We start from the raw sequence: 25542 nt of genomic DNA, 5'->3' as shown, positions 1-25542 counted from the left end.
GGATGACAATCAGCCCCACTAATTGATCGACAAGGTGCTTCCGAGCTGCAGACCTTTTGTTGCGGCCGGCTGTCCGAGCGTGGGACCCATCGCCCTACGGCCTTCACATGGCGGGGACCACAGGTTGCACCCTTTGGTGCAACAGCAGCAGAGTGCGGTGGCCACGCCCCAGTCGACGACGCTGACCTGGGCGAGTGTGGGTGGCACCCTCAAGTGTTGTGTGGGACGCGATTGGACCGTCCCAACTTGCAGAAATTCCCCCGTCTAGGGATCTGGGGAAAGAGACCCTTTAAAACGAGCCCCTGCGGGCTCATTCGACGCGCAATCGTCGTCATGTAGACAGGAAATCCTCGTCCTGTAGGACGAAATCGTCATGTAGAAACAAACTGCTCGCCCATGTAAATAAAACCTCTGTTAAGTTTGCCTTCCTCCAGCCTCTTCCTCCGGAGTCTCTGGTGCGTCCAAAGGCCGGTCGCAACAACGCGCAAGAGGCCCAGAAACGGTACTATGACCTCCGCCACCGACCAGCGACACAGTACAAGGTCGCAGACGAGATGTGGGTCCAACGATGCACGCAATTGCCGGGCGAAAAGCTTTACCCGAAATACGAAGGGTCTTTCGACATCACTGAAAGGCTGGGTGAGAACTCGTGGCGTGTAGGATATCCGGCATGTGAAATGAGTGCGGACAAACGCAGGAAAAACAATTTTTCTGTTCGCGTGTCTCGTCTGAAAAGAGAGCTTCGGCAGAACTGACAAGTCGCGTTTTGTATGTCTTTCTTCTTTATTTTATGAAACGCATCGACGCTGTGTAGCCGAGTGTGGCGACTGAAGTCGAAAAGGCTGAAGTGGGTTGTGGGTTGCGGGCTTGCGAGGCACGGAACAGAATAGAACAGCCAATAACACGATCGCACGATTCCGAAATTTTTGTCTGCAAGAGGGACGTACTAAATCCCACGTCCTAAGCAATACATATTTTCAGCACCTTAGGTTTTCGTGGAATAGCACATGGTGTAGTACAAGACATTTGGAAGTAACGTTAACTAGACTGCTATGCAGAATACCGTCACTAAATTTTTATTTACACAGGCCTCGTTTCATTCCTTTCCCTAACTGTATTTATTGTAATCAAGCAGAAACAATAGAGCACTACTTCACAGAATGTCGAAGATACCAAAACATAAGGCAAAGATTTCTAAAACCTCCTTTTCAAAAACTTGGCCTTGAGCTTTCCACATCGGCATTACTCTCCCTGGGGGCGTCGGCACTAGGGCAATGCAACAGGGGCATATATGACGCCATATTCATTTATATTAAAGAAACAAACAGACTGCCATGTTAATATTATAAGTAGAAATATATCATTTCATTCGCTTACTTAAATTTCTGTAATTACTTAGTTATTTAATTCTATTATTTAGCACTCGTTTAATTAACATTTCATAAAAAAAGGAAAAAAATCAAAATTGCCCCAACATTTCTTTACTATAAATTATCTTTTTCGCATATTTATTTTATTTTATTTTTTCACAAGGTCTACTGCCGCACGCTTCGTGGCCGATCCCCCGTAGTGGATTGAGCTATTCCCCTAAGGAACCAAGCAACCAACCAACCGGCACAGCGAACGAGTGCTGTGTCTGCCTGTTCCTTTACAATATATACAGAGTGCCGCCTCCTGACGGAGGCTGGCCCACCAACCGAAACGTGAATAAAAGCACATTTCGTACGTGAATCCTTCTGTTCAAGCATCTATCGTACCGGACACATATATATATATATATATATATATATATATATATATATATATATATATATATATATATATATATATATATATATATATATATATATATATATATATGTGTGCATATATCTTTGTGTGTGTGTGTGTGTGTGTGTTAAGGAGGGTTAACGGTACGTTTAATAGACAATTTTACTTTTCGCCAGCTGTGTTATTCCCGTCAATGTAGTGATAGCAAAATAATGTAACAAGGCGCGTGAATGTTGTCGTGTTCTTTCGCGGCGCACATCGGTAGAGCCGGAAGGGAGAGCGCCTCGGGGGAGACATTAGAGGGCAAAAAAACGCGAGCAAAACATCGCGGCGGCATGTTAACGACGCGGCTCATAATCGCCGCCTCGCTGGTTTATTTGCCGGCTTGGGGAAAGAAAATAAAACGCCACAAAAGCTAAATATCTGAGCCGACGGAGAGATAATGGACGCCTCGAGTACACACAGAACGCACACACGCGGAACACAATGAGGGGCTCCCTCCACTCATCAGCAAAGGGCGCTTGCACGCACTGCGTCGACCTCGGAGTTGACGATTTTATTATTCGCTACCGCCTTCTCCTTGATGCATTGGCACCGCACTACCATTGACGAGCTTCTGCACAAAAGGCTCGTGTATCACGCCTTCTTATTTCCTTTCCTAAATTCGACGCCTCGCTCAAAGCGACTTCATACTATCGCTTGAGGCCAGGACAAATTGAGCTGAATTCTTTATGCGCTGTCGTTATTCGTAAATCAGTGGTGCTTCTCTTGCTTCAGCGGCTACAACTGTTTCCTTCATTTCGCCGAAAATGAAGGCAAATGAGCAACTTCAACAGCACTGTCACTTATATCTCCGCTATCAGCGGTGCCCGTGGAAGCTGCTGCGGCGGTCTATATTGAGTAGCTTCCATTGGAAGGCACTAATATTCTTAAATTGAGGTGATTCCTCGAACACTGCGCAATCCAGCGTGATGATTTACGTGTCAATAGTCCATCCCGGAAGTGGCCGTGCACCAGGACGACAGCTACGCTGTCGGTCCCTCGTACGACCCCCATTCTCAAAGGACGTGGCAGCAGAAGCACTGGTTCTGTTTCGAAAGCGTCGAGCTTAGATGTCATAGGAGATCGCTTCGCTGTGTCGCGTAGTTTCTTCCTCTTTAACGAGTTTCCACGTGCCTCGAAGCGATGATGGCGACTCAGAGAACGAGCGGCCAGCCAAAATTTTCTGTTTCATACCCGATCCAGCGAAAAGAGTCTTCCAGAGTGACGTCACACTGGGCCGTCAGATCAAGAGTATTCCTAATATCATAAATTCGTCAAGAGATAGTAAGGATCAAGGAGGACGTAGTTCTCTGAGACGCTGGTGCGGGACACGTCGCCGCCGCCTGTATTTTCTTTTCACGTATTTTCTCGCTTACCAAGCATGTACTCGCGCGAAGAGTACATGCCTTTGGTATTGTGAAAGGGCTAACTACTACTTCGAGAAAAATTCTTGTTCTATTGAGGTTCGCTCGAACGCGGAGCACTTCGTGGCGGGACACTTTGACCATGATCGTCCGTCTGTCTGTCAATTTACCTATCTACAGTCGGGCAAAACTTAAGGACGCAGGAGAGGCCCTGCCCAGACGACCGGAGCGCAGCAGCCGATTGCGTCCGCGACTTGAAAACTGCTTCGTTACAATGATCAACTGAAACGAGTAGGTCGACATTATTAGCCCCATCAAAAGGTCAACCACACTGAATTTATGCAGTACCAGGCCTCTCTGTGCTATGGAGATTGTGGCTGGCGATTCTTCTGATTTAGTGTTCATTCCTAAAATCATCTTGGATCTTTTAAATGCGAAGCATTTCTTAGCGCACCTCTGGCACTTGGACGCCCGCTGTAGCGCGCCTACATAACGTGCGGTCGCTTTATGCGCTGTTCCGCTGTTTGCGCTTGGTGTCCCAAGCTTCAGACGAATGACGAAAACAGCATCAATAATGTTTCTAGTAAAAGGACAAAAAGCTATAAATCTTTTTTTCTGTAGAATGGCCAAAGATGCCTGCACTCCATCGTGCATGCATACTTCGAAAAGGGGGATCAGATTGTGCGGTGTCCCGCTGCTGACCTCGAGGATGTGTTTGGTTCCTGACCACAGCAGCCGCATTGGGACGGTGGTGAAAAGCAGGAATATACCTGCGCTTAGATATAGACAGCAGCACGTGAGGAAATTCGAGGTGGTCAAAATTAATCTACAGCGTGCCTCACAATCGTGGTTTTGATTATTAGGGTAAAGTATAGAGGTGGACGAGTTGGAACTGATGCATTTTGAAAACTTTTCAGCGCGAACGGGACGGAGCACAAAGAAGGGGACGCGCTCGTCTTGGGTCCTCTTCTTTGTGCTCCGTCGCGTTCGCGCTGAACAGTTTTCAAAATGATTATTAGGTTGCGTTGTTCACGGGCTATTCCATTAGGAGATGTGATGGTTTCGCCTACACAAGTGTTATTTGTATTGGACGCGTCCGCTATATGCGGACAGCAATTTTCCCGGTCTGCCAAACCCCGCGCGCGGTTACAAAAAGGCATGCAATATCCGGTCTCGAGAAATATCTCTAAGCGCTCGGCCCAGGATACCGCCGAAGCTGTCATTTTAGTTTTTCTTCTGTACTTGCTCTCTGATCATGTTGTATAGCTTAAAGATTTACTTGCAATAATTTCGGGGCTTCATTTCACTACAAAAACAAGTTGAGGTTAAATGCGGAAAATTCTTATTGCTGTCAGATTGTGTCTTCAAGCAGCATTGTGGAAACGGCGCAGTCACGGTCGTCACGCAGTTTATATATCAAGCTCTTAAATTAATGTTTCTTCCAGTTCATTACCCCTGAGCAGTATCAACCTGTACGTAGACACGACGTGCGAGAGCAGCCGTTGCTACATTGAGGAGGTGGACGTTTAATTATTACTTGGGCCCAATCTTTCAGTGCACCATCAAAACACTACAGAACGCCCATTTTGAATTTCAGGCGTTCGTCTGGCAAGCGATTGCTATCAGCAGTGCTCCCACGTGAAATAAACATTAAAGGGACTGTACCGGTCGGAAAAATTTTTCTGATTGTGGTGAAAATGAGAAGATCGTTTGTCACATCGGCGGCAACGAGCATGCTTTTGCCCCATAAGAAAGGTATTATATTAAATGCGAAGCATTTCGTAGCGCACCTTGGGCACTTTGAGCGTTTCTATCTATCTATCTATCTATCTATCTATCTATCTATCTATCTATCTATCTATCTATCTATCTATCTATCTATCTATCTATCTATCTATCTATCTATCTATCTATCTATCTATCTATCTATCTATCTATCTATCTATCTATCTATCTATCTATCTATCTAGCCGCCTACGTCTGGGTGCTCTCGTGATCGCCTCCTTAACTTGGTGTAGGCCAAAATTAGCATGGGAGGGTAAGAGGACTTGACGAATATGACTGTGTGGTCATGACATGAATAACGTGAAAATCCTGTCGCGTGCGTCGTCAAACCCTTTCCTCCAGACACGTGTGGCACATACCCGTTTACCACCGGCCGCGGTGTAGGGGTATGCGCCACAGGCGATTGACAGTCTATATCTACACAGGAACGGCGAGAACACACATTGGTAATTTAAATGCGAGAGCGTTAAGAAAAACCGACATCGGCAGCGTTGACCCGACGAATGGAAAGAATAAAACTCAGGATCCCAGCAGGAATCGAATCTAAGCATTCTGCGTGGCAATCAGGTATTCTACCACAAAGCCACGCCAGGTCTACGAACTGGTTTGGAAAAACAGCCTATGCAAGCCTGATGTCGGTGCAACGTCAGTTGTGGTTGTGGTGCTGGGTATCTAATTTTACAAGAAAGCAATAAGCACTACATATGTAGTCCTACAATACAGGCCTCATATCAGCATAACGTCCGTGATTGCAGTGTTGGCTCCGCTTTTATAGCAGTCTAATAAGCATTACATTTGTATTCCTATGATCCAGCAAGGTATATTGAAGCATTGCTCGACCCCGGAAGAATGCATTAACGAAACTTTCGTATGATATTCACATCGTCGCAGCGTAAAGTCCACTAAGTCCGCCAGAACGACGCAGTGTCCTGTTCATTTTTTACGAGGCTGAGTGATGGCTTCATGCTGACCGAGGATCATTACAGATTGATTGACAGCCGCTTTGTAGACTACGCTACGCAGGTCACATACGCCCATGTAGCCTACGAATACGACAAGCGCCATCCACTGATGTTGGTCTACGTAGCCCTATCCTGGCCTACGAGCCTCAACGGCCTAACCCTCACCAATGCGATGGGTGACTTCAGATTTCTACATGTCGCCGGCTCTACAGAGAGACAATTTGTCGACGAAATGACCGAGGCATCCACGCTTTCTTAACAGCTGTAGCATAACTCATACTTCACTACAAATGGACCCCTCGTCACCGCGATCGCGACCGGATCCGATAACAAGTCATGAGCAGCGTCTAGTGCTCACTGATCACGGTGATGATGACCTTGTTCAAGAACTGTTAGGAACCTCTTCCACACATGCACACGGGTTCGCGAAACGTGCGTGCTGTCTCCACGATAACGGACAAGTACAGTAAAACCTCGGTGATACGGTCACGGCTCGTACGAATTTCGGGATGATACGAATTTTTCTGTGGCCCCGGCCAAGGCTCATTAGCCTGCAATGTATTGGAGTACCGTTGTTGCGAACTGATCTGCACCCCGCGACGTTTGATACGAACGTACGCTAGCGCACACGTACAAAGAGGTGCGGACTGCGCTGTCGCGGAAGACCCGGCAGTCACGCGCGTGCGCGGGCATGCGCGCTGCGCGACCATCAACGGTGCGGCGTTGCCTCCGAGATAGTGCGCGCGAATATTGGAGGCCTTTAGGCACCTTCGCGTTTAGCTTACAGACGACGCTGACGTCGCGCTTTTTTTTTTAACGCGTTGACGCGTGCTCCTGTGCTCGAGGCAGCAGGGTTTTTGTACTGTGTTAACGCGTGCCTGCCACGTCGATGCAAGCCATGTCCCCGCACTCAGACGTTCTATGAAACAAGACTGAAACTTGGGTTGCGGGTCCTCCATGCAGTCCCATTAAAGGTGGACGAATACCCCAAGAGACGAAGCAGACGGTCTTGGCGAAGGAGCTTGGCCTCCATCTATCATGTGCAAAGCGCTTCTTAAGTCACTTTCGCCGCCGTACTTTAGTGTCATGCAGAATAGCAAGCGTAGTAAGATTAGGAAGCGGCTATTAGCGGTCACGGGGCACAACACATCTGGTTCATTGATTACACACGCGCGCATGGACCTTATATACGAGTACAAGTATGACCGTTATCGTTTAAAAACTTTACTGGCAATCATTCAGAGCTGTTCATGACGTCGCTGCGGCCCTGAGAAACACTGAATCAAAACGTATGTCACCTTTGTTTTGTCGCATACTAACTTTCCGTGTTTTCTGGTGATACGAATTTCGGATGATACGAATATTCTTGGTAACCCCGCGAAATTCGTATCACCGAGGTTTCACTGTATAAGCACTACATATCAGCTTACCGCTTCCGGTGTTCGTAATACCCACGTTGCTGTTGGCAGCGTTACCCAACTGTAAACAACTGGTTTATAACACATATGCGGCTCTTCAGCATGTATGTGTGCGTATAAAATTTATACAAATCTTTAGCATCATTTCGTGTGTTTTGCTCAGTAAAAAAATTACGCCACAGTCACCTTCCCGCCGCATGCTTCGCATAACAACGACTCCCACGGTAGGTGGGATCTGTCGAATTTTTAAAATTTTTTAACCCAACGGCGATGTGGTTCAATCTACTGGTAGGACAAGAAATCCTCGCAAGTAGACCCATTTTGCTTAAAAACAAACATGTATAATTTGAAACTGTATTTTACGCGCTTGAAGCACCTTTCGGTTGCGTCAGAGAGTAATTTTAACACGAAAGTGTTTTATGCCGGGGTCCACCAAGAACTTCCGTCACGGTTATGACGTTGATAAAATGGACGCCAACGGATGAGAAAAAAAAGACCAACAAAAAGATCCGCCGCTGGGAATCGAACCCACGACCTTGCGGCCGCGACGGCAAGCGTGCGACACTCAACCGACTAAACCTACTTGGCAGATGAAGGACACTCCACGAACGCGCCTTATATCTTTCACACATCCTCTTTCGCACGGTGCTCTCTGTTAGCGGTGTAGGTAGGCGGGGCTGAGCGGGGCGGTGCCGCCGTCTGTGAGATGTGAAAAGAAGTAATGCGTCACGATCGACACTTACTAGCGCTTACTCCGAGATTGCGCTCGATTTCGGAGGTCATGGTAAAAGCGCCTCGATACCAGCAAGGGACATTGGCCGCGCTGGCGTCGCCGAGGCACCCGAGACGCAGTTACGTTCTTTGCCTTTCGCTTCGTGTTAACGTGCACCGGCTCATCGGAGTAGTGCAGCTTCCGCATGCACCAACGGGATTTCTCCGCCGCCGGCAGCTTCGATTGCGAGAGCGCCGACTAACAAAACTGCTGCAATACGCGTTGCAAAAAGGACACGATTTCAACGGGCGAATGTCGTGCCTTGTTGGAGCGAGACAGAGGCCAGCGGGACGCACGCGTTTGCGGCTCAAGCGACCAACATTTGCCTCCCGTCTTGCTGAAGCGCGGTGTGGTAGTGCATGCGTGAACACAGGTGTCGGTATCCCATTACTAGTACACTCTAAACAAAAAGGGAGCGAGAATGGAGCAACGGGCTCCGTTCATCCTTCGGAGCAGCGACTTTCTCCTTTGCGGACCATTTACTCGTCGCGCCCTGTTGCGGCAAGCACCAAGGGAGAAACTTTTCTTCTCGACCACGTGACTTGCGCGCGCGCGCATGCGCACGCCGAGTTACGTCGTGATTCCGTGCTGCGGAGAGCGGCCGCCCTTTCGCGCTCACTCGGCAGCCTCAGACGAGACTATGCAGTGCTACCGATCTCGGCCAGCCGCGTGCAATTACTTGTACCTAGGATTGATGCGAGCAACACACGAGTGAGGTTCATTGTTTTTGTTCTATGTGTTGAGTAACGTGTGTGGCGTTTTTTTTTTTCTTTTTTAACACGAAAGTGTTTTATGCCGGGGTCCACCAAGTACATCCGTCACGGATATGACGTTGATAAAATGGACGCAAACTGGTGAGAAAGAAAAATCAAGAAAAAGATACCCCGCTGGGAATCGAACCCACCACGTGGCGGCCGCGACGGCAAGTGCCCGACGCCCTACCGACTAGACTATGTCGGGAGATGCTAGGCACGGCGAGAACGCGCCTTATATCTTTCACACATTCTCTTTCGCGGCAGGCGGAGCGGGGCGGTGCCGCCGTCTGTGAGAGGTGAAAAGAAGTAATGCTTCACGATCGACACTTACTAGCGCTTGCTCCGAGATTGCACGCGATATCTGAGGTCATGGTTAAAGCGTCTCGATACCAGAGAGGTAGACTGGCCGCGCTGGCGTCGCCGAGGCACCCTTGACGCAGTTACGTTCTTTCCCTTTGGCTTCGTGTTAGCATGCGTCGGCTCGTCGGAGTAGTGCAGCTTCCACGTGCACCTACGGGATTTCTCCGCAGCCGACTGCTTCAATTGGCAGAGCACCGACTAACAAAACTGCTGCAATATGCGTTGCAGAAAGGACGCGATTTCGACGGGCGAATGTCGTGCCTTGGTGGAGCGAGAGCAGAGCCTGCGAGACAGAGGCCAGCGGGACGCACGCGTTTACGGCTCAGACTACGAACCTCTACCTCCCGTGTTGCTGAAGCGCAGTGTGTGTTATGTATGCGTGAGCACAGGCGTCGGCTACCCATCACTAGAAAGCGCACACCGTGCCGTTTCTCTCCTTAATTGACGACGCTCTGAAGAAGTGCATACCGGGTACCATTGTTGATTATGAGCTTGTTGATATCATCCTTACGCGGGATTCACGATTCGCTATGTCCAAATATATGTTCACACCGTCAGCTACCACAACGGTTTAATCATGATCATGGGCGTTAGTCGTCGCGATAGAGACATGCTGTCAACATGGGTGCATCCACGTCAAACGGTGCTATAGCTGCCAAAAACGAATAGACATTGTACAAGCTCTCATATATCACTACACAATAAGCACTACTTCTGTGAAGACAAGTTTCACTTTCGTGTTATACCGATTCCTATGATGGAGGGATCAGCCATGTTTTTTTATAGGCTCGGCGTGTGCGCGATGCGTCGCATACTTCCGTGTGTCTCGTGTTGTTTGTATACGTTTGCGCACGATCTGCTTGTCATAAATACAGTAAGTCCCGCTTCACTAAAGTCTTGTTTTAATGAACGCCTTAGACTGTACACCAATAATTCAATTTTTTTCGGCGTTAACATACTTGGCTAGAGCACGGGTTTTTAGTTTTACACAGCACTTATAACACTTATCAATACAATAAGCAATATAAAGAAGCATGAAGGTTAATTTTTACATTTTAGCAAACGTGATACCACTGGACAGTGCATGCGTGAAAGTACGATAACATATAATTGCTGGAGTTTGACGTGTCGAAACCAACGTATCATTATGAGGCACGCCTTAGTGTGGGACTACGGATTAATTTCGATCAACTGGGGTTCTTTAACGTGCACCCGAACATAAGCACATGGGTGTTCTTTGCCCTTCGCCCCCATTGAAATGTGGCCGCCGTGGCCGCATTTTAACGTTAACCTGCATCATAATTGCGCATATCTGAAAAATAAGTCAATGACTTCTGTCAATTAAGCCAAAATTCTCAATCACATGCGTTTTGGAATACGCATGCCATCACTGAGAATTAGGACGGACTTATGCTCGCGTGCAGTATGTATCTCTCGTTCTCAGGATTTTGCTTTGGCGTGCGAAACTCAACACAAAATGCGCTTCTAATGACAGCTGTGCACAGTAGGTAATCACTAACACTCTCACTCACCTTTGTGAAAAGAGTATTCCAAATCCAACGGAAGACTAACCACCGCTACCACGACAACTACACAGTTGTCGCAAAATGACCGCAATTTCACACGCCAGGCGAATACCGTGACGTAACAGTAGCAGAGCAGCATGTAGGTACAGCGTACTGAAATATTACAGAACACGTAGTGTGGGTAGCGTTCTTTTCCATAATTCGCGCGGTGTAGCGCCAGTTTCTCTACTCAAGTAATCGAGCTGCCGCGACGCCAAGAGCCACTGACATCGCTCTCGAAAGACCACCGTCCGGTGCGAGGCCATCTTGTCTTGTTTCTTCGCACGACCCGCGTTGTAACGTACGTATACACAAAAGAGACGGCCGTACCGCATCAGAAGCGTTGTCACTGAAGGGCTAGCAGTTGAACGAATCCATGGCCCATCGTCATACTTGTGGTCAACGCATAAATAGAATGTGAACACATGTCAACGCCAAACCACTCAACGAAGTCGACGCGACGAAGGCGACAGACTCTGAACTGCATGTTGCCGACGTTGCGCCCTTCCACAGTAACTATTAAAAGTAAAGAAATCAGAGAGAGAAATTTCATCTGTGGCCGCTGTCGGAAGATGGCGCTACTTCAAAATGTCTAGTTCACTGTAGTACGAACGGTTCTCAATATGGTCGTTTTCGCACTAACTTAATCAACTTTGTAATTATATTGTTCATTATAGACCTTATGCAAAATTGCTGCCATCTAGCGGCCGCCGTGCGCATTTCCGCCATGTTCAAGGCTAACCGCGCTCCGCACGTGCACACACGGAGCGTGCGTATCAACGTGTGGCGGCTGATAGGAGCGGCAATGCCACCATATTTTCTTGTGCCGTGTTGCTCAGATTGAGGAAATCGCGGTGCTGGAAAAAAGGTTTGCAGGAAACTAACCTTCATGTTATTAGATTTCCTCACGGCCGACGAGAATCAGCAGATCGTTTCGTTGCTACAGCTACTGCTTATGACTAACGCCGTGTTCTTAATATATGCGGCATGTGACAGCATCGGCACTCATCAGAGAACACTATTTCATGTCATGCCGTAAAATAGATAGTTTTAGCGCCGTGTGCTTACAGGCACAGACAAACCCGCTTCGTGTACGAGCTTCAAAGCTGCATCGCGGCTACTCGCGCATGCCTGCGCTGCTGTTGACATTACCTTGTTTACTGCACTGCGACAACAATTACATGTTAGACAGGTAGCTCGTGCGCGTCATTGATTCTCAGCGAACGGACCCATTGTGCTGCAGCGTGTTGTTTGTAGTTGGTTTTCGACTGGGGAGTTTAACAAGGTAGCGTTTGGTGGGATGCTTTGCGCGCGTATTGCTTCACTGTGCGTATGTTTCAAGCATTTCATGTGGTATCACTGCCAGATTCAGGCGGGTGGCCCGGATATCCTGACCGCCCCCATCCGTTACTTTTTTTTTGTTTATTTATACCCCCAGAAGAGCACAATAGTTGCTGCCAAAAGCTGATCACGCTTCGGAAAAGTCCTGTATCCACTCCTGTGTGCTAGGAAATTTTAACAGGTGCTTCAAGTGCGGTGCACTTTTCTTATGAAACTAAAAAAATGCTATTCCGGGAAATGTGCTGCATTCGACCGTGGGTGCGCTACCGCTGGTGGTTTCGCAGGCGACGCAGAACTGCCTTGCCGCTACGGGTTGATAGTGTAAGGCACCAGTAGGCCCCGAAAGCGACGATGTGCGCGAGATTTTGGCGTATCGTGTTATATAGGAACACATGTCGGAAGGATATTCAATAAAACACGAGCTGATCGGCATCTACTGCTTAGAGACACAACACTTTTCATGTTCACTTTTCACTTGCGTGAGATGCGCAAATATCGTACATTTTAATCGTGCAGTAATTTCATACATAACACACGTCGGTGACTAAAGCTGCGAAATATTTTTTTACTTTAAAAATAAAAACGAGGACAACGCCTTTAATTTAAAATAAGACGCACAATACATCAGCTCGACTTGAGCTGTCCATTACGAAATACGTTTTAAATTGGGTCTACAGCACTTTCTTTCCGTCATCGCTGTGCCTAGCCGTGTCGCGCGTTAACGGTTCTTCCCATCCGTCCTATACTACACGCATGATATTCAGATAGCTAACAACGCTTTATTCGCTACATTGAAAACAGACCGACCAAATTTGTAACCTAGCGCAAAGTTTCATTCTTGACGACTGCAGGCCTACATGTGACTCGCGGTGTGAAACTTGTATGTTCTTCTCGCTATGAGGCAGTTCTTTACACGTAATAACCGTCAACGTAATAACTAGAAAATGCCGGTAACGTGTACAGGCCCTTACGCGCTCGTCTGGCGTTTTTATGCCCCGATTGTCCACTATCAAAGCAGATACAAGCAAGAAGTTATAGCAGCGACAGCAATTCGATTCGGCCACAAGCCTCCAACATGGCGCCGAATGGGTAGCTTCGTCAAACCTCCGACAGATGGCAGCAATTTTGCATAAGGTCTATTATGCGGTTTTAGATTAACTGGTGCGCTTGGCTGAGCCAAAGCTACTATTCAATAATGTCGGCTTATATTGCGACGCAGCCATGAAATCGTAAAGAGTTGGAGAAAAATGACGCAGCTTTGTGCCACCATGGTGCACTGTAATTCAGTGACTATACAAGGGCCAGCGCTTCATAGAGGGGTATGTGTAAACGTCTGTACGTATGCGTCTGTAGTGAATTGTTCATGGTATAGGTTTTATACATGCGAATGAATTGTGTATGTATTGAATTCAATGTGCGTACTATGTGTCTGCCTAGTGAACGTGTGCGTATTAATAGAAGCTGTATCAACTTTCCGGTGTCCTTGAGTAATCCATGAATGGGCCCACCTCCCCGAAATGCTGTGTGCAGTATCAACGTACGCCACCTCAGTCAAAAAGAACTTTTTGTTAGTTTGTTTAATCTCTCTAGATGGCGCCAGCTACCCCCTACTTCACGGCCGCGGCGCTCCCACAGCTCCACCTACTTATATGAAGTTGAACATCTATTTATCGAAACTGTGCTCTGCTGCGCCGGGATTGTTTTGATGCTACAGAATGTACATTTTGGAGGCACAAACGCGTGGATAACGTCGCTACACCGTGTGACGCTTCGACAAATAAAGACAGCAAGCCTAACGTACAATCTCCGGGTGAGAGTCCCTTTGCAGTATCCGCCTCTTTTAAAGTCAACGCCGTCTCGCTGGCCGAGCGAAACGTACGAGTTCCGTCGTTCCGTTTCGCGAGGTTTTCATTACTACGGGTTTGTCTGCTTGATTTTATTGTCATATCGTTCGATATTAAGCTCAGCTGGACCGTTTTTGTGATTGCCAGTGCCGCATACTCTTTATCAGTCGAGAATCGATGCACTCGCTAGGCCTAAATCTATTGCTCGCTTCTCTGGCTTGGCGTCAGCCATCTTGATTTTGACGGTTTCTCCATTGAAAAGGGAGGAAAGTTCCTCCATTTGAAGACGAACATTGGGGACATCGCCGTTTCTTCCTTAAAGGAGAGAGGGTCACTCCACTTTTTTTAAGAGTGTAAGCGCACACCGTGCCGCTTCTCTCATTAATTGACGATGTTTTGAAGAAGTGCATATCGGGTACCAGTGTTGATTATGAGCTTGTTGATGTCATCTTTACGCGCGATACACGATTCGCTGATTGCAAATATATGTTCACAACTTCAGCTACCACAACGGCTTAATCATGATCATGGGCGTTAGTCGTCGCGATGAAGACATGCCACTAGGCGTCAACATGGGTGCATCGACGTCAAACAGTGCTATAGCTGCCAAACACCAATAAACATTGTAGAAGCTCTCATATATCACTACACGATAAGAACAACTTCTGTGAAGGCACGTTTCACTTTCGTGTTATACCGATTCCTATGACGGAGGGATCAGCCATGTTTTTTTAGGGGCGAAGCTCCTCTTAGTCTAACCTTGTCACGTCTCCGCTGTCCGGCGTAACCACCTTTGCAAACATCCCACTACGACCCATCACCGATCCTTTGCAAACTGCCCACTACTTCGTCTTTGCAAACATCCCACTACGGTCCATCACCGATCCATTACTTCACCGATCATAAAGCCGTTATAATGAAGGGGGAACGGAAGCCACCTTTGCAAACTGCCCACTACTTCGTCTTTGCAAACATCCCACTACGACCCATCACCGATCCATCACTTCACCGGCCATAAAGCCGTTATAATGAAGGGGGAACGGAAGCCACGTCTAGCTACCACCTACGATTAATAAAATTTCTTGTATAAATATATACAGTGTTTGTCACGTCTTTGATGATGTACTGGGCTATCGCCTTGATTACTGCTGGGCGAAACCACTGAAGATTTCACGGTGTAACCATGATTGCTTCAGGAGCTTCGCCCAAGCTCTTCATCATTCACCCGTGGATATGCTGTGAATTTTTTTGCTCTTTTTTTCTCACGCATCCAAAAAGGCGCCCGGTGGCGCTGCTTGCGGCGCCGTCTTCGATCTGCTTCATCTCACGCGCTATGCCATGCGGCTCTCCGCGCTAGTCGTACTGTGCCGCTGTACTATTGTTAGGATGTCTCACATGTGCTGCGCTATGAAGGCGCGTATTTAATGTCTCTTATTAATGAATCGACGTGGCTTGGATTGCGGCAGCAGTGCTCAAGTAAACGCATAGATTGCGATTACCGCAAAACAAGTGTTCTGTAATCGCATAAAAGAATTGGGGGACACTTAAGCTTCGCCTTTAAGAGTTGAACACGATAGCGATACCCTGCCCCTAGTGCGCACTTCGAACACTTCGAGAATGCGCGCACTAAGGTGTGTGCCTTATGTAATGGGTAGCATGCTTTAAACCAGGAGCAATTATGCGCGAGAAACTTTTTCGAAGTTGCGATGCACCCACTACGTGGTCTTAAGGGAATACGCGCAGTAATGTGTGTGCCTTTTGTAATGGGTGGCTGTCTTTAAACCACCAAGTCTTTATGATAGTGACATGGTGTGACGCCCGATGGCAACGTACGCTCATATAACGCAATATTACTGCGATATTACATCTCGTACTGTGACACCTGTATACAGGACGCGTATTTTTGGGAAGCATGAAAGTTACTTTCAGTGCACGGTATATATTTGTTGTCACTGCTGTATGTATGTACATAGACAATAAAAAAAGAAAGAGGCGTGGCTGTGTGGTAGAACACCTGCTTGCCACGCAGACGGCCTGGTTTAGATTCTCACTCGGACCCAGCATATTTATCGTTTATTTTGCTTGCAGCTTTTTCGATTTTTCGGTCACGAACAAGATGATGATTTTTCGCTCACAACCAACGGCGCCGACACCGACGCCGCCGCCGACGGCGGAATTTCTGCGCACGAGCTCTTTAACACTATCGCGTTAATAAGGCTTCATTTAACCGCTAGCGCGCTGAAAACGACTGTTACATTCATTACAATAGTGTTGAGCGAAAATAAAGTAATCCTACAGAAATCCCACGTGCTGTCGGTTTTAATTTTTACCGGTACTACAATTGTCATCGCGTCCGCCAACCAGTGTTGTGGGCATGTTTCTCGCCAATGGACGAAGACCGAACGCACATCGAAAAATTCTGTTTTAAAAATTTCTGCTAACTTTCCAGAGAAACCGCTGCAAGGTTGGACACTTCAGACGGTACGCTTTCTATTTCGGTACAAAACAGAAAAGCGATGAAGGACGGCAGACAGTCCTTTTAACGTTTGTGACGCGGTGGTTGACCGGATCAGCAGTTCAAGCAAATCAGAGTACACGACTACATAATCCCTGACGACTGTTGAGAAGAAATCTGTACATATATGACCCAAGTATGCCAACATCTCAGAATTTCCGAAACCGTTGTGTGCGTGGCAGCGCAATTCTGTCAAATCACCTAGATTATTTACAGAGGCAGACATAACTTGCACGACAAACCGCAATGCGCTTAGTGAATTTAAAATGCCGTAATATCATTTGTTATACTTCAGGACACGAGTTGTAACCTTGGAGTCTATGCCGTGTTGTAATAAAGTTAGAAATAATTAGCATACATATTTTAGCACCGATATCTTTGAGTAGAGGTGGTGAAAACAACCGATGTCTTGATGTCCTGCATCAACCTTCTCACTTCTTTTTTTTTTCGTTCGGACGGGAGTTTGCCTATGCAAAGCTATATTATCCGAACTTTACATGACTTCGTTAACTCTCGCTAGTGAAAAAGCTTCCACCTTCTGCCTTGGGAGATCGTAAAATTGAGGAGTAATCGCCACCGTATCGCGAAAATAGCGGTAGACGGCGGGCGCAGAACAATGCAACCCCGGAGGCGGAGCACACGAGTCCTTGCCGTGACATCACATTGGAACGACTGCAACGACGCCAGTGTTCGTTCTAGGGGCTAATATAAACTGGTATGGAAAAAAATTACACCATCTCCCGCTAAAGGGGACCATGAGGCGATGCGAAGCCGGAGCACTTGCACGATCGCGTTCCGTTGGCGTTCGTTGGGCATACTACCGACCTCGCGTCGTGGAACGCGAAGAGGGACGCTACGCGCGTCGTATCTTCCATCTAGCCTGGCCGTTAATTCTCACAGGGCGAGCGGGGAACGCGGCCTACAGGCGGGCGAGAGGGGGGCAGCGTAGGAGAGGAGAGAGAAGGGGAGGGGACGCGCATGCGCTCGAGCTCATCGCGGCGTTGAGCAGGGGAGAATTTCGGCATGTCTAGCCCGCGTTTCAGAGGAAGAGTGGAAAGGGGGAGGGGAGAAGGGGAGAGGGAAAGTGGAGAGGGGAAGGGGAGAGGGAAAGTGGAGAGGGGAAGGGGAGAGTGAAAGTGGAGAGGAGGTGATGAGAGGGGAGAGGAGGTGTGTGGAGAGGGTATGCGCATGCGCCGTAAGGGTGGTCAGAACGCACACCACCACCACCACCACCACCACCGCCGGATTGAGCTCCGCCTTAAGATACTTCGCATCTAAAACAGCCTATGCAAGCGTTTTTTCGGTGCAACGTCAATTGTGGTTGTGGTGCTGGCTATTCGCCTCGTGCGCCATCGATGGCGGCGCTGCGAACGGCGCTCCGGTGAAGCAAAACCGGAGATTCGGCTCCGGTTTTGCTTCACCGGTTTTGCTTCTCCGGTTTTGCTTCTCCGGTTTTGCTGGGCTCTGGATAAAACAGCAGCATTTCCTCTATAGTTCGCTCGCGTCACACAGCGTTCCTCGACCACTAGCTGTATTTTAGATGCGGTTTTGCTGGGCTCTGGATAAAACAGCAGCATTTCCTCTATAGTTCGCTCGCGTCACACAGCGTTCCTCGACCACTAGCTGTATTTTAGATGCGGTTTTGCTGGGCTCTGGATAAAACAGCAGCATTTCCTCTATAGTTCGCTCGCGTCACACAGCGTTCCTCGACCACTAGCTGTATTTTAGATGCGGTTTTGCTTCTCCGGTTTTGCTGGGCTCTGGATAAAACAGCAGCATTTCCTCTATAGTTCGCTCGCGTCACACAGCGTTCCTCGACCACTAGCTGTATTTTAGATGCGAAGTATCTTAAGGCCGAGCTCAATCCGGTGGTGGTGGTGTGCGGCGTGACCACCCTTACTGCGCATGCGCATTCCCTCTCCACACACCTCCTCTTCACTCACCCTCTCCCCTTCCCCTTTCCACTTTCCCTCTCCACTTTCCCCTTCCCATTTCCCCTGCCCCTCTCCACTTTCCCTCTCCACCTTCGCTCTTTCCACTTTCCCTCTCCCCTCCCCTTCTCCCCTCCCCCTCTCCCCTCCCCCTTTCCACTCTTCCTCTGAAACGCGGGCTAGACATGCCGAAATTCTCTCCTGCGCAACGCCGCGATGAGCTCGAGTGCATGCGCGTCCCCTCCCCTTCTCTCTCCTCTCCTACGCTGCCCCCCTCTCGCCCGCCTGTCGACCGCGTTCCCCGCTCGCCCTGTGAGAATTAACGGCCAGGCTAGATGGAAGATACGACGCGCGTAGCGTCCCTCTTCGCGTTCCACGACGCGAGGTCGGTAGCATGCCCAACGAACGCCAACGGAACGCGATCGTGCAAGTGCTCCGGCTTCGCATCGCCTCATGGTCCCCTTTAGCGGGAGATGGTGTAATTTTTTATTTAATGATAGCTCTTTAGATGGCTTGCAGGAGGTTAAGCATTGCAGGAGGTTAAGAAACTAACATTTAAAGTATCTTCTATATACCCACAATCATCGCAGTCAGGATCATGCCCTCGAGTTTGTAGCGTCACTCACTGGGCTGGATGGCATTGAAATAGCTCATGTGAAAAGAACGTCCCACAAAGCGAATTAAAGAGAGTCTACGCTGCTTTGGAGGCGAAGCGCGATGAATAAAAAGTTAGCATCGTGTAAAAAGACTTGAGTTGAACGAAAATGCACACTCCACTTCCAAATGTAGTCATGTGGACCTGTTTACACAAAATGTTTGCCGACAAAATAAAATTGATCATTTTATCGACCAGCGGGTCACTGCGGACAACTAGCATAGATTGAGCGAGTTGGATGAACATTAAAAGTTGTTACACGTACCATCGGCTCCGAATGAAACGCCAGCGGTGGCGCGCGTGGTACACTTCTCACCCTAATGATTAGCGATACGCTCACGCGGTTTGCCGCTCGTGAGCCACATTCATGCTTTCGATCACGCAGTGCTGCCAAATCGGGTGTGCGGGCCTGTCAATGATGATGACAGGATAATGCGCACTATACAGTTCCTAATGCTTAGGAAACGCACTCCACTGTTCGTGTTTCATTTGGCACCGACAGGCGGAAAAATCCGAGAATGTGTCCAGGAAGAGGAGAAAGAGCTTTCCCACCATTCTTTTGGCTCCTTTAGCTGGTTATTGCTATTCTTTACCGCGCTGTAATAAGACTGAATATTTTAAGGTGAAAGCCTCAGATTCCTCATCGAACGCGAAAACAGACCGTCCCGCGTTGGCAGCTTCAACACGAGTGACGCGAAAAATCATCACATGATGTCATCACATGAAATCATCACATGTCACTTTATGATGCCATCATGATATCATAGGCCGCAAAAATTTGTGACGTCATAACGTCATGTCACATGATCACGTCATCACATGACATGGTCGTTTGGCATAGCCTCCGTGATCGGTGGGCCAATCACGGAGCAAATGAAAAACCTGGCGATGTGTAGAAGGCTTGCAATGCCTCCGATCCTTGAGGCAGTGCAAAACGATGTTACCTCCAGAAAGCATTGGGTGGGGAGCGGGGAAAGAACAGTACATCGACTGAAGAAAAAGCAGAAGAAGATGGCTTTCGCCTCCGAGTCACTTAGGCAATTGCATAAGGGACCTTGTGAGTCCCTTTAGCACAGTCACCGCACCACGCCCTATCAGGAGTCGACCGCTGAGAGTTATTTACACTATTTTATTGCAAATACGTCTTATTACGACTTTCCGATGACAAAGCTTTGAATTTATCTACGTTAGTAGAGTTACACTAATTATTTTCATGATACTTTCAGACGACTATGAACGAGTCAGAAAACGTCGATTTATTAACGTAAGAATTAAAACATGTTCCATTAAACAAAAACTCCGCACAACCTACCAATATTCCATATCACCGTCATGCCACCCTTTTCGACTCTTGCTCTCAACCTTTTTATTTCTTGTTTAAATTTCCAGTACTTGCGACGCGCTTACACAGCAGCTGCTGAAAACTTTGATTTATTTGAATGTTGTTGTATGTAACAACCATTTAATTTATTTGAATGATTCCCACGTCGTTCCTCACGCGCTTAAAATTCCGAACAAAGGAATTGAATCGAAGGCTTGGCAACCGAACACGTGCAGCACGCGGTATACGTATATTGCGCTTTAACGCAGACACGGTAGCCGAAGCCCGAACGCTGAAGTAAGTGATCCATAATAGGCCGCAAGGTCATTTTGAGGGCGTCACGGCCATAGAAGAGTCGCCAAAAGAAATCCACGCCATACATGCAGATGTACACATTGATGGCTAGCAGACGACACCAGGAGCAATCGACACCGAACGTGCTCCTGACGGCAGCTTCGCTCGATTTCTCTGGGCATCTTGCTTGAGCATTCAGTGCAAATTGCTTCATGAACTTGCCCACTAACGCTTCAATAACTCGAGCAAGACAGACTGGCCGGCAGCGTCGAGCAGCCTTCACGTAGCGAGCGCGCGCGCGAAGAGTGACACCCGAGTCCTCTCTCTGACGTCACACGTCAGAGGGCGCCACTCAAAGATCTCGAGGCGAATCTAATTTTACAAAAAAGCAATAAACCCTACGTATGTTCTCCTACGATGCAGGCGTCATATCAGATTAACGTCTGTGGCTCCAGTATTGGCTCCGCTTTTATAGCAGTCTAATAAACACTACATATGTAACCCTGCGATTCAGCAAGCTGCATTGAAGCATTGGTCGACACCGGAGGAATACATTAACGAAAAGGTATACGTATGACATACACATGATTGCACCATAAAGTGCACTTAGTCTCGATAATACTGGCGTATGTACCCTAACGTGAGGGCTCACGTTACGTCGCACCATAAGTTACCCCTTAAACGCCAGTGTTGTCGACGTGCCTGGTAAGCCCACGATGTGCACAAAGCTACTACACTTAAACATGAATACAAAAACACGTTGATCACAACGCTTGGCTCAAAGCCATAAAATACAGCATAGAAGTACTCGCTGACTGCTTCGCATGAAACCGATTCCCAAAGCGCGTGGGATCTGCCGAATTTTAAATGCGAAGCATTTCTTAGCGAACTTCTGCGACTTTGAGCGTATCTATCTACCTGTCTACCTATATATCTAGCCGCCTACGAATTTTTGCTCTCCTGGCCGTTTCGTTCATGGGGTGTATACCACAATTGGTATGGCATAATATGACTGTACGACAAACATAAATGACTGGTCATAACATGAAAATCATGACATGCATGACATGTACAGCACGATATGCATGCCACAGTCTTGGTGCTCGTGCGGCCGTTTCGTTAATTTCATATATACCAAAATTGGTATGGCTTGACAAGAGTATGGCAAACATAAATAACGGGAGTTATTATGAAAATCATGACACGCATGTCATGTACAGCACGACTTACGTGCCACGCTCATGGTGCGCTGGCGGACGTTTCGCTAGCTTGATATACTCCAAAATTGGTACTGCGTGATGTGACTCTGTGACGAGCATAAATAACAGGAGTTAACATGAAAATCATGACACGCATGACATGTAAGCATAACTTACGTACCACGCATATGGTGCGCTGGCGGCCGTTTCGCTAGCTTGATATACACCAAAATTGGTATTGCGCGACGTGACTGTCTGTCGAACATAAATAACAGGATTTAATATGACAGTCATAGCGCGCATGTCATGTAGGGTATGATTTAGACGCCACGTTCCTGGTGCGCTCGCGGCCGTTTTGTTCGCTGGATATATACCAAAATCAGTATGGCATGCAGGAGTGCGTGTCGACTATCACGCATCGTATATATATATATATATATATATATATATATATATGCCAGAATGCACGTTTTATTAGCATGGCATATACCAGGTAGTACATGCATGCATTGTGGGGGTGCTATATCACCCCTGTAAAGGCGACTGCCGTAACTTGGGCACGGCCACTGTGTTTGCAACGCAGGTGCTTTGCGCGTAAGCGGAGACGTGCGGCCGAGGTCAGCGATGCGCTGGCTGTAACTCGAGTTAACCCTTTCAGCCCTGGATTTTTTATTTTGGCCGGAGACATTTTTTGTGCGTGTTTTCCTAATAGTTAGGGCCTCAGAAGACCAAAAAAATCACAGCATATCCACGGAGTGAATGATGATTAGTGGGCGAAGCTGCGGAGGTTCATCGGTAAACCGTGAATCTTCCGTGAATTCTGCCCAGTACATCATCACCGACCTGAGATCGGGCGCGTTTATACTAAAGGTTCGATGAGTTATGACGACTTGCAGCGCACTTTAATTTTACATGTACGCTGTGAATTTTCATTGTTTAGAAAACCATTGCTTATAAAACATCTGGCGTCTTTCGTTAAGCAGCTGGCGTCTTTTCGTTTTGCTTTAGAAACATCTGGCGTTCTTTTGTTTTGCTTTTACAAAACATCTGGCGTCTTTTGTTGGTTTATTTCATCAATCAACGGCGTTTTGAACAAAATTTTTATTGTTTAATCACGCACAGGAGAAATCTCACCAGGCACTACCTTGGAGGTAAAGAATGGCTGCTAATGGAAATGAGAGACAGAAGTCGGCTTTTAGCTAACGCTGCGAACTTTTTATTGTTCAACAACGCACAGGAAAAATCTCCCACCGGCACCACCTTGCAGGTCAAAGCGTAAGACTGGTTACATACTACGCTACGAGGGACGAACGGGTGCCGCTATAAGGAGCTTCGCCGCTAAAACGGAGGGGGCGTGCACACATGAAGGCGCCCTAAAGGCAATGCACTGCGACAGTACGTGATATGTATCGCCCTCTCCTCTCCTACGCTTCCCCCTCTTTCTCCTCTCCTACGGTCCCCCCCCCCCCCTATCTTGCCTCGCGGCGCAGCGTCGCGAGGCAGCGTCGCGGCAGCGTCTTGATTGAAAAAACCGACCGCTCGCGCTGCACAACCGTTCACTGACCACCCCGTATATATAGGCACTGGATTTTGACCTCCAAGGTAGTGCGTGTGTGCGATTTCTCCTGTGCGTGATTAAACAATGAAAATTCACAGCGTACATGTAAAATTAAAGTGAGCTGCAAGTCGTCATAACTCTCATCGAACCTTTAGTATAAACGCGCCCGATCTCACGTCGGTGATGATGTACTGGGCAGAATTCACGGAAGAGCTTCGCCCACTCATCATCATTCACTCCGCGGATATTCTGTGATTTTTTCTTTCTGCTGTCCACTCATGTTATACCAGGCTGGTGAAATAATCCTACATGACTTATTACAGAGGAAATTGGGGCGCCAACAATCTGTCGGGGGGAAGTGAAGATCTGTGGGCTCTCCCTTTCTTCAGAACCCCCTCTCAAATGGGCGGCGCGCCTTCCGACGCCGCACCCGCCGCCGGCTTTGAAGTCCGTTCCGCAGTCTGCCTTTGGTGAGGCGTGCGTTAGTCGTCGTCGGCGGTTTCATGGTGCTCGTTCGCTGTCTGCTTGTGCACCACGGTGTTTTAGGACTCGCGCTGCTCGTGCGTCGGGCTTTGTTGCTCGAATACTTCCAGAACAAGTCCTGCAAAATTGTTCCGGCTTCCGAAAGAAAGACAGGCGATCGTGCCATTTGCGTCGCCGTTTTCAGTGGGCCAATTCGTTTTCGCGTTCATATAGATTAGCTGTTTTCAGCAGTGAGCCAACAATTAATGTTTTCAAAAATATCTCATTTGAAAAGAGCACGATGCTACGTTTATATCATTATACGAAAAAGCAGCGGACATAAAGCACATGCGCTCTAACTATAGTTTTACTATTACAACTCTCACAGCACCGCCTGTTTGAATGTGTGCTTTGCATTTGTCTCCGGCTAATCACTCGCCATCGCTTACAACCGCCTTTCTGGGGCTATAGGTAGGTGTATGAAATATTTTACTGCTCTGAGACCAAGAAACGAGTTCACTTTTGCATGAGTCGACTGCGCTCTTTATCTTATTGGAACTTCACACTTTCCTTCAGGATAGAAGTGTTCTTAAAGTATTCCGGAAGGTCAGAGCTGATGGGTTTGCCCAGGGAAAAAGCTAAAAGACTGCGGCATGGGCGCATTTCAAGGAAAAATGGCATCAATCCTTCGATCACATTTGTTCATTTCCTGAGTTTTTATCGTCACTAAATATATGAAAGTCGACGCTTCCGGAAATGAAGTAAATAAAGTGCGCCCAATATTAGTTGTGTTGAATGTGGAGTTCATTTTCTCATGTTCTGATCCATACATGTGCGCGCACTTGTGGATAATACTGTGCGTGCAAACACGCCAAGAGCAACCCACGGCGCACACACGTGCCGTGCACAAACAATACCAGTGCGTGCCGTTCCGCGCGTGCATATAGACACACAAAAGAAGACGCGATGAGCAAAGCAAAAAAAAAAAGGTTGATCTCACCGTCATAAGAATCGGTATAACAGGAAAGTACAACGTGTCCTTACAGAAGTACTACAATGTTTAGTGTACATTCATATAAAAGAACTTCGACAATGTCTACTGGAGTTTGGCAACTATAGCACCATTTAACGTGGATGCATTCACATTGATGCTTTTTTTGCGGCACATCTCCATCCTGACGGCTAACGTCCATAATCAATGATTAAACCCACGTGGTAGCTGTAGTAGTTCACGGCGAGAACGCAAGCAGAGAAAGCGGTGTGACAGCCAGAAGAGCGTCGCTGACTGGACGCAGAACTTGGCCTAAGGTCGTCATCGCGCGGCATGTTAAACAGTTAACAAAATAAATTATGCCATGGCCGGGCTAGAGGGAAACGCAACGCGCGTCGTGTCTCTCTTCTAGCCCAGCCGCGATTTCTCTCGGGGCGAGCGTAAGCGGGGAACGCGGTGTTACAGCCAGTCGAGGCAGGCGAGCGTCGCAGAGCTATTTTAGATGCGAAGCATCTCTTGCTCAGGGGATGTCCCGCGGCGTGGTAGTCCGCACTCGCACTACGCATGCGCGACTCTCCTCCTTCCCTCTCTGCAACAGCTGCGCGTTACTCTCTCCACTTCTCTACCAGACCTGCTTG

Source organism: Rhipicephalus sanguineus, chromosome 5 (genome assembly GCF_013339695.2).
Source record: "Rhipicephalus sanguineus isolate Rsan-2018 chromosome 5, BIME_Rsan_1.4, whole genome shotgun sequence".
NCBI lineage: Eukaryota > Metazoa > Arthropoda > Arachnida > Ixodida > Ixodidae > Rhipicephalus > Rhipicephalus sanguineus.
This window is presented reverse-complemented; position numbering follows the sequence as displayed.